This window comes from Enhydra lutris, unplaced genomic scaffold, assembly GCF_002288905.1.
Source record: "Enhydra lutris kenyoni isolate GAN:26980312 unplaced genomic scaffold, ASM228890v2 scaffoldscaffold40, whole genome shotgun sequence".
NCBI lineage: Eukaryota > Metazoa > Chordata > Mammalia > Carnivora > Mustelidae > Enhydra > Enhydra lutris.
In genome coordinates, this window is record NW_019154124.1 from 342,082 (window position 1) to 356,731 (window position 14,650).

At 39.5% G+C, this 14,650-nt stretch overlaps 1 pseudogene; it reads left to right on the forward strand.

Annotated features, from left to right (window-relative positions):
• The window catches only part of LOC111155231, a 30,767-nt pseudogene extending 29,521 nt beyond the window's left edge, over positions 1 to 1,246 (forward strand).
• The last annotated feature ends 13,404 nt before the right edge of the window (positions 1,247 to 14,650 follow it).

Consider the following 14,650-nt stretch of genomic DNA (forward strand, 5'->3'; position numbering starts at 1 on the left):
AGGAAACAGTCAACAAAACAAAGAGGCAACCCACGGAATGGGAGAAGATACTTGCAAATGACAGTATAGACAAAAGGTTGATATCCAGGATTTATAAAGAACTCCTCAAACTCAACACACACAAAACAGATAATCATATCAAAAAATGGGCAGAAGATATGAACAGACACTTCTCCAATGAAGACATACAAATGGCTATCAGACACATGAACAAATGTTCATCATCACTAGCCATCAGGGAGATTCAAATTAAGGCCACATTGAGGTATCACCTTACACCAATTAGAATGGCCAAAATAAGCAAGACAAGAAACAACATGTGTTGGAGGGGATGTGGAGAAAGGGGAACCCTCTTACACTGTTGGTGGGAATGCAGGTTGGTGCAGCCACTTTGGAGAACAGTGTGGAGATTCCTCAAGAAATTAAAAATAGAGCTTCCCTATGACCCTGCCATTGCACTACTGGGTATTTACCCCAAAGATACAGATGTAGTGAAAAAAAGGGCCATCTGTACCCCAGTGTTTAGAGCAGCAATGACCATGGTCGCCAAACTATGGAAAGAACCAAGATGCCCATCAACAGACGAATGGATAAGGAAGATGTGGTCCATATATTCTATGGAGTATTATGCCTCCATCAGAAAGGATGAATACCCAACTATTGTATCAACATGGATGGGACTGGAAGAGATTATGCTGAGTAAAATAAGTCAAGCAGGGATAGTCAATTATCATATGGTTTCACTTATTTGTGGAGCATAACAAATAACATGTAGAACATAGGGAGATGGAGAGAAGGGAGTGGAGGGAAATTGGAAGGGGAGGTGAACCATGAGAGAATATGGACTCTGAAAATCAATCTGAGGGGTTTGAAGGGGCGGGGGGTGGGAGGTTGGGGGAACCAGGTGGTGGGTATTAGAGAGGGCACTGATTGCATGGAGCACTGGGTGTGGTGCAAAAACAATGAATACTGTTATGCTGAAAAAATAAAAAAAATGTTCAGAGTGTCCACTTTTCAAGATTTTATTTGATCAGGAAATAAGAATAATTATATATCTTTTGAGAATATTCTTCTCAGCATCACAGTCCTTCTCACTTTAATCTTGCTCTACTCAAAGTATGACCCATTAACAATGAGTTACAGGGCACAAAATTATGTTCATTTGATGGAGCCGAATCACAGCTCAACCTGAAATAGTAATTTGGCTACTGAGGGTTGAGTGTGATCTTGAATTTTTCAGACTTGAATTTAATATGCCAGAAAAAGTTGAAGTGTCGTAAGTAAAGATTGGGTGAGGTTCACATGTATATGGAATCTTTCATTCTACACAGTGAATATATTTCTTACCATTAATAAAGCTGTTCAGTGGAGGAGGAGTCAAGATGGCAGAGAAGTAGCAGGCTGAGATTACTTCAGGTAGCAGAAGATCAGCTAGATAGCTTATCTAAAGATTGCAAACACCTACAAATCCAACAGGAGATCAAAGAGAAGAAGAACAGCAATTCTAGAAACAGAAAATCAACCACTTTCTGAAAGGTAGGACTGGCAGAGAAGTGAATCCAAAGCGATGGGAAGATAGACCGCAGGGGGAGCGGCCGGCTCCCGGCAAGCGGCGGAGCAACAGAGCACAAAATCAGGCTTTTAAAAGTCTGTTCCGCTGAAGGAGACATCGCTCCTGAGGCTTAACCGGGGTGAAGCCCACGCAGGGTCAGCGTGGCCTCAGGTCCCGCAGGGTCACAGAAGAGATCGGGGGAGTCTGAGTGTTGCAGAGCTTACAGGTATTAGAACGGGGAAGCCGGCTACAGAGAAAGAGCTGAGGAGTGAGCTCTCAGCTCGGGGTTACCTTGAACCAGCCACAGGCTTGGTGAGCTCGGAGCAAGGCCAGAGGCCAGGGAGACGGAAGTAATTGGGCGCTGTTCTCTGAGGGCGTAGTGAGGAGTTGGGCCCTGGGCTCTCCGCTCTTCCGGGCCAGAGATTGGGAGGCCGCCATCTTCATTCCCATCCTCCGGAACTCTATGGAAAGCGCTCTGGGAACAAAAGCTCCTGAAAGCATACCCGAGCGGATTACTCAGCCCGGCCCCTGGTAAGGGTGGTGCAATTCCGCCTGGAGCAAAGACACTTGAAAAATCACTACAACAGGCCCCTCTCCCAGTAGATCAACCAGAAATCCAGCCAGGACCAAGTTCACCTACCAAGGAGTGCAGTTTCAATACCAAGGAGAGCAGCGGAATTCCAGAGGAAGAGAAAGCAAAGCACGGAACTCATGGCTTTCTCCCCATGATTCTTTAGCCTTGCAGTTAATTTAATTTTTTTTTCGTTTTCAATTTTTTTTTCTCTTTTTCTGCCAAATTTTTTTAACTTTTACCCTTTTCTTTTTTAACGTTTTTTAACTAGTTTATCTAATATATATATATATATATATATATTTCTTTTATATATTTTTTCTTCGTTTTCTTTTTTTTTAATTGTTTCTTTTTTTTTTTTTTTCTTTCTGAACCTCTTTTTATCCCCCTTCTCCCCCCTCACGATTTGGGATCTCTTCTGATTTGGTTAAAACATATTTTCCTGGGGTTGTTGCCACCCTTTTAGTATTTTATTGCTCCTTTATATACTCTTATCTGGACAAAATGACAAAGCGGAAAAATTCACCACAAAAAAAAGAACAAGAGGCAGTACTGAAGGCTAGGGACCTAATCAATACAGACATTTGTAATATGTCAGATCTAGAGTTCAGAATGACGATTCTCAAGGTTCTAGCCGGGCTTGAAAAAGGCATGGAAGATATTATAGAAACCCTCTCAGGAGATATAAAAGCCCTTCTGGAGAAATAAAAGAACTAAAATCTAACCAAGTTGAAATAAAAAAAGCTATTAATGAGGTGCAATCAAAAATGGAGGCTCTCACTGCTAGGATAAATGAGGCAGAAGAAAGAATTAGTGATATAGAAGACCAAATGACAGATAATAAAGAAGCTGAGCAAAAGAGGGACAATCAGCTACTGGACCACGAGGGGAGAATTCGAGAGATAAGGGACACTTAAGACGAAATAACATGAGAATAATTGGGATTCCAGAAGAAGAAGAAAGAGAGAGGGGAGCAGAAGGTATATTGGAGAGAATTATTGGAGAGAATTTCCCCAATATGGCAAAGGGAACAAGCATCAAAATCCAGGAGGTGCAGAGAACCCCCCTCAATATCAATAAGAATAGGTCCACACCCCATCACATAATAGTAAAATTTACAAGTCTTAGTGACAAAGAGAAAATCCTGAAAGCAGCCCGGAAAATAAGTCTGTAACATACAATGGTAAAAATATTAGATTGGCAGCAGACTTATCCACAGAGACCTGGCAGGCCAGAAAGAGCTGGCATGATATATTCAGAGCACTAAACGAGAAAAACATGCAGCCAAGAATACTATATCCAGCTAGGCTATCATTGAAAATAGAAGGAGAGATTAAAAGCTTCCAGGACAAACAAAAACTGAAAGAATTTGCAAATAGCAAACCGGCACTACAGGAAATATTGAAAGGGGTCCTCTAAGCAAAGAGAGACCCTAAAAGTAGTAGATCAGAAAGGAACAGAGACAATATACAATAACAGTCACCTTAGAGGCAATACACTGGCATTAAATTCATATCTCTCAATAGTTACCCTGAATGATAATGGGCTAAATGCCCCAATCAAAAAACATAGGGTATCAGAATGGATAAAAAAAAACAAAACCCATCTAAATGTTGCCTACAAGAAACTCATTTTAAACCTGAAGACACCTCCAGATTTAAAGTGAGGGGGTGGAAAAGAATTTACCACGCTAATGGACATCAGAAGAAAGCAGGAGTGGCAATCCTTATATCAGATCAATTCGATTTTAAGCCAAAGACTATAATAAGAGATGAGGAAGGACACTATATCATACTCAAAGGATCTGTCCAACAAGAAGATCTAACAATTTTAAATATCTATGCCCCTAAAGTGGGAGCAGCCAACTATATAAACCAATTAATAACAAAATCAAAGAAACACATTGACAATAATACAATAATCAGAGGGGACTTTAACACTCCCCTCACTGAAATGAACCGATCATCCAAGCAAAAGATCAACAAGGAAATAAAGGCCTTAAATGACACACTGGACCAGATGGACATCACAGATATATTCAGAACATTTCATCCCAAAGCAACAGAATACACATTCTTCTCTAGTGCCCATGGAACATTCTCCAGAATAGATCACATCCTGGGTCCTAAATCAGGTCTCAACCGGTATCAACAGATTGGGATCATTCCCTGCATATTTTCAGACCACAATGCTCTGAAGCTAGAACTCAGTCACAAGAGGAAATTTGAAAAGAACCCAAATACATGGAGACTAAACAGCATCCTTCTAAAGAATGAATGGGACAACCAGGAAATTAAAGAATTGAAAAAATTCATGGAAACAAATGATAATGAAAACACAACGGTTCAAAATCTGTGGGACACAGCAAAGGCAGTCCTGAGAGGAAAATATACAGTGGTACAAGCCTTTCTCAAGAAACAAGAAAGGTCTCAAATACACAACCTAACCCTACACCTAAAGGAGCTGGAGAAAGAACAAGAAAGAAACCCTAAACCCAGGCAGGAGAAGAGAAATCATAAAGATCAGAGCAGAAATCAATGAAATAGAAACCAAAAAAAAAAAAAAAAAAAAAAAAACCAATAGAACAAATCAACGAAACTAGGAGTTGGTTCTTTGAAAGAATTAACAAGATTGACAAACCCCTGGCCAGACTTATCAAAAAGAAAAGAGAAAGGACCCAAATACATAAAATCATGAATGAAAGAGGAAAGATCACAACTAACACCAAAGAAATACAGACAATTATAAGAACATACTATGAGCAACTCTACGCCAACAAATTTGACAATCTGGAAGAAATGGATGCATTCCTAGAGACATATAAACTACCACAACTGAACCAGGAAGAAATAGAAAACCTGAACAGACCCATAACCAGTAAGGAGATTGAAACAGTCATCAAAAATCTCCAAACAAACAAAAGCCCATGGCCAGATGGCTTCCCGGGGGAATTCTACCAAACATTTAAAGAAGAACTAATTCCTATTCTCCTGAAACTGTTCCTAAAAATAGAAATGGAAGGAAAACTTCCAAACTCATTTTATGAGGCCAGCATCACCTTGATCCCAAAACCAGAAAAGGATCCCATCAAGAAAGAGAATTACAGACCAATATCCTTGATGAACACAGATGCGAAAATTCTCACCAAAATGCTAGCCAATAGTATTCAACAGTACATTAAAAGGATTATACACCACGACCATATGGGATTTACTCCAGGGCTGCAACGTTGGTTCAACATCCACAAATCAATAAATGTGATACAACACATTAATAAAAGAAAGAACAAGAACCATATGATACTCTCAATAGATGCTGAAAAAGGATTTGACAAAGTATAGCATCCCTTCCTGATCAAAACACTTTGAAGAGTTTGAAGGGATAGAGGACACATACCTCAATATTATCAAAGCCATTATGAAAAATGCACTGCAAATATCATTCTCAATGGAGAAAAACTGAAAGCTTTTCTGCTAAGGTTAGGAACACAGCAGGGATGTCCATTATCACCACTGCTATTCAACATAGTACTAGAAGTCCTAGCCTCAGCAATCAGATAACAAAAGGAAATTAAAGGCATCCAAATCGGCAAAGAAGAAGTCAAACTATCACTCTTCACAGATGATATGATACTATATGTGGAAAACCCAAAAGACTCCACTCCCAAACTGCTAGAACTTGTACAGGAATTCAGTAAAGTGTCAGGATATAAAATCAATGCACAGAAATCAGTTTCATTTCTCTACACCAACAACAAGACAGAAGAAAGAGAAATTAAGGAGTCAATCCCATTTACAATTGCACCCAAAACCATAAGATACCTAGGAATAAACCTAACCAAAGAGTTAAAGAATCTAGACTCAGAAAACTGTAACGTACTCATGAAAGAAATTGAGGAAGACACAAAGAAATGGAAAAATGTTCCATGCTACTGGATTGGAAGAACAAATATTGTGAAAATGTCTATTCCCCCTAAAGCAATCTACACATTCAATGCAATTCCTATCAAAATCCCACTCATTTTTTTCAAAGAAATGGAACAAATAATCCTAAAATTTATATGGAACCAGAAAAGACCTCGAATAGCCAAAGGAATATTGAAAAAGAAAGCCAAAGTTGGTGGCATCACAATTCCGGACTTCAAACTCTATTACAAAGCTGTCATCATCAAGACAGCATGGTACTGGCACAAAAACAGACACATAATTCAATGGAACAGAATAGAGAGCCCAGAAATAGACCCTCAACTCTATGGTCACCTAATCTTTGACAAAGCAGGATAGAATGTCCAATGGATAAAAGAAAGCCTCTTCAATAAATGGTGTTGGGAAATGGTGTTGAGAAAATTGACAGCCACATGCAGAAAAATGAAATTGGACCCTTTCCTTACACCACACATGAAAATAGACTCAAAATGGATGAAGGACCTCAATGTGAGAAAGGAATCCATCAAAACACTTGAGGACAGCACAGGCAGCAACCTCTTCAACCTCAGCTGCAGCAACGTCTTCCTAGGAACATCGCCAAAGGCAAGGGAAGCAAGGGCAAAAATGAACTGTCGGGATTTCATCAAGATCAAAAGCTTTTGCACAGCAAAGGAAACAGTTAACAAAACCAAAAGACAACTGACAGAATGGGAGAAGATATTTGCAAACAACATATCAAATAAAGGGCTAGTGTCCAAAATCTATAAAGAACTTAGCAAACTCAACACCCAAAGAACAAATAATCCAATCAAGAAATGGGCAGAAGACCTGAACAGACAATTCTGCAAAGAAGACAACTTGATCGCCAACAGACACATGAAAAAGTGCTCCACATCGTTCGGCATCAGGGAAACACAAATCAAAACCACAATGAGATATCACCTCACACCAGGCAGAATGGCTAAAATTAAGAAGTCAGGAAATGACAGATGCTGGCGAGGATGCGGAGACAGGGGAACCCTCCTACACTGTTGGTGGGAATGCAAGCTAATGCAACCTCTCTGGAAAACAGCATGGAGGTTCCTCAAAATGTTGAAAGTAGAACTACCCTATGACCCAGCAATTGCACTACTGGGTATTTACCCTAAAGATACAAACGTAGTGATCCGAAGGGGCATGTGCACCCGAATGTTTATAGCAGCAATGTCTACAATAGCCAAACTATGGAAAGAACCTAGATGTCCATCAAGAGATGAATGGATAAAGAAGATGTGGTATATATACACAATGGAATACTATGCAGACATCAAAAGAAATGAAATCTTGCCATTTGCAATGACATGGATAGAACTAGAGGGTATCATGCTTAGTGAAATAAGTCATTTGGAGAAAGACAACTATCATATGATCTCCCTGATATGAAGAAGTGGAGATGCAAAATGGGGGGGCTAAGGGAGTAGGAGAAGAGTAAATGAAACAAGATGGGATTGGGAGGGAGACAAACCATAAGTGACTCTTAATCTCACAAAACAAACTGAGGGTTGCTGGGGGAGGGGGTTTGGGAGAGGGGGGTGGGGTTATGGACATTGGGGAGGGTATGTGCTATGGTGAGTACTGTGAAGTGTGTAAACCTGGCGATTCACACACCTGTACCCCTGGGGATAAAAATACATTATATGTTTATAAAAAAATAATAATAAAAATAAAAATTAAAAAAATTAGCATTTTTGTTCTTTGCAGAACTAAAAAAAGAAGGAAAATGGGAAATTTCAGGACAATGGGAGGAAAAGCCATAGATTAGGAGGAAATATTTTCAAAATATATACCAAAGAGGAGATTGTATCCATAACACAGAAATACTATAACACAATAATAATATTTTAAAAATCCTATTAAAAATGAGAAAGAGAAATAGTAGAATTTGGGTAGAAGTCACCTAAAATTTACTTCTCTTCTGTTTTTGATAGAATTTTAATGTAAAGAATTTTTTTTTTAATTTTTTAAAAATGGGAAAGAGGGCCTACATGTTCTCAAACATATAGATAACAGAAAATAGTAGTGCTGCTATCTTATAATAATATCCAAGAATGCAAGACAAATTGAAATTTAATGACTGAACTCATTAGAGAGCTGAGGTTGCAGGGTACTTGACTTAATCAAACACTGAATACAGAGAAGCATTTGCAGGGAGAAATAGAATGTGAGAATTTGTTCACATTGGGCAAATGTTGTCAAATACATTCAGCTGGTCATGAGATTAAAGTTGATTCTATTAATTAAATAATAAATACTGCATATAGGACCATAAATAGAGTATTTGCCAGCACCTTTCAAGCTTTTTCTCTAAAAACTCCACAAAATTATCTCAGAGAAGATCAAGGACAATCCAGAGAAAGTTTCCCTTAGTGCTGCAGGAGGGGAACAACAGCTACTACTAAATCCACCCAGACCTAATCTACCCCCATCACCACTGTAGGAAACAAGTGACTTCATCTGCAGGGGAAGGCACTGGTGGAATCCCACTACAGTTAAGGAAAGGCAAAGGAGAGGACCACAAAAATGCTCCCTAGAAACATCTCCTCTATGTCCAAAAGTAACATTTTTAAAATGGTTATTATTTGAAAGACAGAGAGATCACAAGTAGGCAGAGAGGCATGCAGAGAGAGAGGGGAAAGCAGCTCCATCCCAGTACCCTTGAGACCATGACGTCAGCTGAAGGCAGAGGCTTAACCCACTGAGCCACACAAGTGCCCCAGTAACAAGTTTTCATCTGCAGAAGGATGGGTATCAAATCACAACCTGAAGTAGGTGGGTAACTCTTGCTGCTTGGGGAGGGAGACAAGGATTTAAAATGTTCTGCCTCTGGAAAAGAGGCAGAAAGACTTGTGAAGTCCATGTCCTTAACACCCCCTTTCACTGCATCTTCTTAAAATTGAGACTTAATAAAAATATGAGAGAATGTCTCCATTGCTGACCTTTCACCCCCAATGCTAGCAAACCTTGAGTAAAAGAGTGGAATAGAGCTCAGAGAGCTGCAAGAGACAGACTCTCTCTGGGGAGCAGAAAAAGGAGAGGACTCAAAAACAAGTGAAGAGAAAAGACAAAGTAGAACCAGAGGATTTTTAAGTGTCTAAACTTTGACAATATTTCAACCCTGTTAACTTAGCAACAACAAATTTTCAAATCTAGTCTAACTCCTAAATAGTTAACCCAAAACTCTACACTAAAGGTCTACCAGGAAAGATGTGCTCATTTTCAAACACAAAATATATTTACATCAGTATCTACTATACCATAAACATGTCCACTTCTAGCCCCAAATTTAGATGTATGCAATAGGTCAACAAGGAGCACAGTCTGAGGACACAAAACAATCCCCAGAACAGGACAAAGACATGACACAGGTACTAGAAATATCAGGAATTTAAAATAAATATGATTAATATGTTAAAGGCTCTAATCTGTAGAAAAGATGGACAACATGCAAGATCAGACAGGAGAATTCAGCAAAAATTATAGAAAGACCCAAATGATAATTATGGGAGAGAACCAAAGAAAATTCAAGAATAAAAAAAAAAAAAACCACAGTAACAGAATAGAGAACCCTGAAATGCTCACCAGTGGATTTAAGAGATATAAGGAAAGAATTACGTAACATAAAGATAGGCCACTAGAAGTTACCTAAACTGCAGTGGAAGGACATGAGATAGAGAGAGAGAGTCAGACAGAGGATGATACAGAGAGAGGAAAGAGATAATCTTAACTCATAGAAGAGAACTGTAAAATTCCTCCCCCATCTCTCACCCTCTCCTACTCTCTGATTTGAACCAGTGACCGAGATTAGTCCTTTAAGAAGAAAATAGTTTCTTTACATTATTATCACTGGATGGTAACAATCACAGAGTAATGAGAGGAATCTGCTGATATAGTTTGCAGCCCTATTTTGCAGGATGTTTTGGTGTAAATACTGTGGCTCCCTTTCTCCACAGTCTATGCGTCTTAGCTGTGTGTTCAGAGCACCACTTCCTCTTAGTACATCAACCCTCAGATTTGCTCTGTGATCAGCCTAGTATTCAACCACTTCTCCTGACAAGAGTTGGCAGAATGCTGCTCCAGCCACAGGTCATCCTGGTGGCCTCTCTGTGGAGCTGTAAGTGGCTCTACCCATGGGAGATTTCACTCAGTGAAGAAAGGTGATAGATTGCACAGACAATCAAGTCAATTTGGGTGGGAGACCATGACATGGTCAATCAAATAAGGCTGATAAATTCTACCATGACCTTTCTACCTTCCACAGGGACCTGGCTACTGTCTCACAGGACTTTTCTCCAGCGTCTGTGTCCTCAGCAAGGTCTGAGCTAGGAACCCAAGGACAAAATCTGTGATGTTTCTTTATTAGGTCACTTATCATCTATACTTGCCTCTTTGAGGCCTAAGCTGGCTTTCGGAAGTATAAATTTTTTCTGCTTCTCCATCCAAAAGAAGCTTTCTGGGAAGGAAATTATAACTAGTGTGTACAATGGTGAGCTGACTTTCAATGAATGAATGAATGAATGAATGAATGAATGATGGAAACTACAATGCCTTTGGAGTGCTGTAAACCTAGTTTTGGATTCACGTTCAGCCACTTAACTGACAGGATGATCCAGGAAAGTTAACACATCTTTCTCCTACGGTTGCTGGGGACTGAAGAAGGTTGCACACAGGACAGGTCTCGCACAGGGTCAACACATCACAGTGTCCTTTCCCATTATAACTGAACTACTTCACTGAGCCATCTCAGCTAACACAGGAATTCAGGGACTCTTTAAAAGTCACATATCTTACTTGTCCCCCAAACAATAGTAAAATATTGTTTTAATTCTGAAAAACTAAGAATTCTGAATATGAAAAGAGTTGAGGGTAATAAACCAAAATATCTATTTCTTCCAAGATTTTTCTTCATCCATAGCAGAGTATAGTAACGTCATAGCATGTAAAGAAATAACTATAGTCATTGTTAATATTTCCCAAGCTTTGTCAACTTTCTACAAATTACTTCAGTATAAAGTTGTGGGATTACTGTCTCATTTTATTATGCAGAATGTTACTTTTCTTTCTATTCTCATGATAACCATATACATTTCCACATTCTTGCAAAATATGTTGAAAAATCTATAGCTTAGAGTAAAAAAGAGCTCAAGGATAGATGTTACTGAAGCAAAACCTAAAGGAAAACTGTGAAGGTGAAGGAAGATAATAATGAATTACAATAACATGGGTGTTTTGGTGTGGTCTTTGGGCTATGGTTCTTTATACCAGAAACATAATAAAATAATGGAGGCAGATCTTACTGAGAAGATCTTTCCTTGGTTCTAAAGCAAGCCTTCCTCCCCCATCCTTTCCTCTGAGGAAAAAGGGCTACCACTGCCCACCAATCCAGATTCATGCACCTTCCTGGAGGGGAATAGTCAGTGGCAATGCCAATACCATGGATTTATATGTGTTTTGGCTTGGGTTTGTAGGTCCACTCGACTTGTTCAAGTACCTCTGATTTCTCTCCTTTTCTCTTCAAGTGAAGATAACAATATGAGAATCTCTCAGAATCAAGTTTCCTTTACCTGAACACCGGGGAGAATAATCCACATATATTGCAAACAGACTGAGATTTCCCTCAAGAAGACCATTCTCCACTGGTACCAACAAAAAGAAGGGCACCCCCAAAAAGAATCCTGCTTGGCTTAACCAATATTACCTGTGAGACTAGCCCAATTCCAGCTTGGACACAGATAAGAAAGACAATAGAACCTTACCTGATAATCAGTAATGTCATCAAGTCTATTTGAAGCCATCTACTATTGTGCCTGCTAGGATCTCACAATATCACAAAATCAAAAAATAAACAAACAAAAACCCTGTAAGGAAACCTTCTCCATTACTAACCTACAACTCTTCTTTAAAGTGAGAAAAGAGAGCCTCTTTTCAGCAGACCCTTTCCTGCTCTTCAACACAGGTTCATATGCTGTTGGTACAGGAAGGACTCTTTGGACACACATAGCCCAAAACCCACACATCAAATGGGATATGGGGACCAGGGATGGCAAATTCTGTGTCCAAAACTAGTTATCCACAGAGTTAGGGCTATACTTGTATTTCCAAAGATCACAGAATAGCTTCCAAGAGACTTCTTTTTTCAACATATCAGATAACTGGTTTTGTTTTCAAATTTTCGTTTTAATAAGAAATCTATTTTGGGGGGAAGAGTCAAGATGGTGGAGAAGTAGCAGGCTGAGACAACATCAGGTAGCAGGAGGTCAGCTAGATAGCTTATCAAACCATTGCAAACACCTACAAATCCAACAGGAGATGGAAGAGAAGAAGAACAGCAATTCTAGAAACAGAAAATCGACCACTTTCTGAAAGGGAGGACCGAGAGAAGTGAATCCAAAGCGATGGGTAGATAGACTGCAGGGGGAGGGGCCGGCTCCCAGCAAGCAGCAGAACAATGGGGCACAAAATCAGGACTTTTAAAGTCTGCTCCACTGAGGGACATCTCTCCAGAGGCTAAACTGGGGTGAAGCCCACACGGGGACAATGTGGTCTCAGGTCCCACGGGATCACAGAAGGATCAGGGGTGTCTGAGTGTTGCAGAGCTCACAGGTATTACAGCAGGGAAGCTGGCTACAGAGACAGAGCTGAGGAGTGAGCTCTCAACTCAGGGTTACCTTAAATTGTGGTCCATGGCACAGGCCACTGCTCTGTGAGCGGGGACACTAAAAGATCCGGGAAGACTCCACTGAAAGAGCTCAGGGATCTGCAGGGTTTGGAGACTCCAAGTGGGCCTGTGTGCTAGAGACAGAGATGCCTGATCACAGGCTGGGTGAACTTGGAGCACAGCCAGGGGCCGGGGAGACAGGAGTGATTGAGCGCTTTTCTCTGAGGGCGCTGAGGAGCGGGCCCCGAGCTCTCGGCTCCTTTGGGCCGGATATTGGGAGGCCACCATTTTCATTCCCATCCTCCAGAACTCAATGAAAAGCGTTCAGGGAACAAAAGATCCCGAAAGCAAACCTGGGTGGATTACTTAGCCTGGCCCCTGGTAAGGGTGGTACAATTCTGCCTTGGGCAAAGACACTTGAAAATCACTACAACAGGCCCCTCCCCAAGAAGATCAGCAAGAAATCCAGCCATGACCAAGGTAACTTACCAAGGAGAACAGCGGAATTCCAGAGGAGAAGAAAGCAAAGCATGAAATTCATGGCTTTCTCCCCATGATTCTTTAGTCTTGCAAAGTTAATTAATTTTTTTAATTTTATTTTTCTCTTCTGCTAAATTTTTTTTTAACTTTTACCCTTTCCCCTTTCAACATTTTTTAACTATTTTATCTTAACAATACCTTTCAAAAAAAAATCTTTATTGAACCTTCATTATTATAGTCATATTTTATCCTTCATTGTATCTAACTTTATTTTTTGTATACACATGGGGTTTTTTCTTCTAAAAAAATTTGGGATACAACTTCTTCTAATAGATTAAAATATACCCTAAATCTAGCACATGGCTTTGTTCTAGTCTCCAGCCTGAGCAAATTCTCTCTACTTTCTTTTTCTTTAGTCTCCCAACCAACTTATCTTATCAACTCCTTTTTAGAAATAAAAAAAAAAAAAATGTTTCATCTTTATAGTCATATTTCAACCCTTCATCGTGTTTACCCTTGTATATGTTTTTCATTCTTTAAAATTTTGGGAGATAGTTTCTTCTAAGAGACCAAAATACTCCCAAAATTAAGTGGGTGACCCTGTTTCTTTTTTATTTTTTTTCTATATTTTTTTAAAATTTTTTTCTTCTGAATTTCATTTTACCCCCTTTCTTCCCCCCCATGATTGGGGGTCTCTTCTGACTTGGTTAAAGCACATATTGCTGGGATCTTTGCCACCCTTTTAGTATTTTATTTGGTCTTTCATATATTCTTATCTGGATAAAATGACAAGGCAGAAAAACTCACCACAAAAAAAAAAAAAAATAAGAAAGAAAAAGAGGCAGTACCAAAGGTCAGGGACCTAATCAATATGGACATTAGTAATATGTCAGATCTAGAGTTCAGAATGATGATTCTCAAAGTGCTAGCTGGGCTCAAAAAAGGCATGGAAGATATTAGAGAAACCCTCTCCAGAGAGATAAAAGCCCTTTCTGGAGAAATAAAAGAACTAAAATCTAACCATCTTGAAATCAAAAAAGCTATTAATGAGGTGCAGTCAAAGATGGAGGCTCTTACTGCTAGGATAAATGAGGCAGAAGAGAGAATTAGTGATATAGAAGACCAAATGACAGAGAATAAAGAAGCTGAGCAAAAGAGACAAACAACTACAGGACCACAAGGGGAGAATATGAGAGATAAATGATACCATAAGATGAAACAACATGAGAATAATTGGGATTCCAGAAGAAGAAAGAGAGAGGGGAGCAGAAGGTATATTGGAGAGAATTATTGTAGAGAATTTCCCTAATATGGCAAAGCATCAAAATCCAGGAGGCACAGAGAACCCCCTCAAAAATCAATAAGAATAAGTTCATGCCCCATCATCTAATAGTAAAATTGCAAGTATAAGCAACAAAGAGAAAATC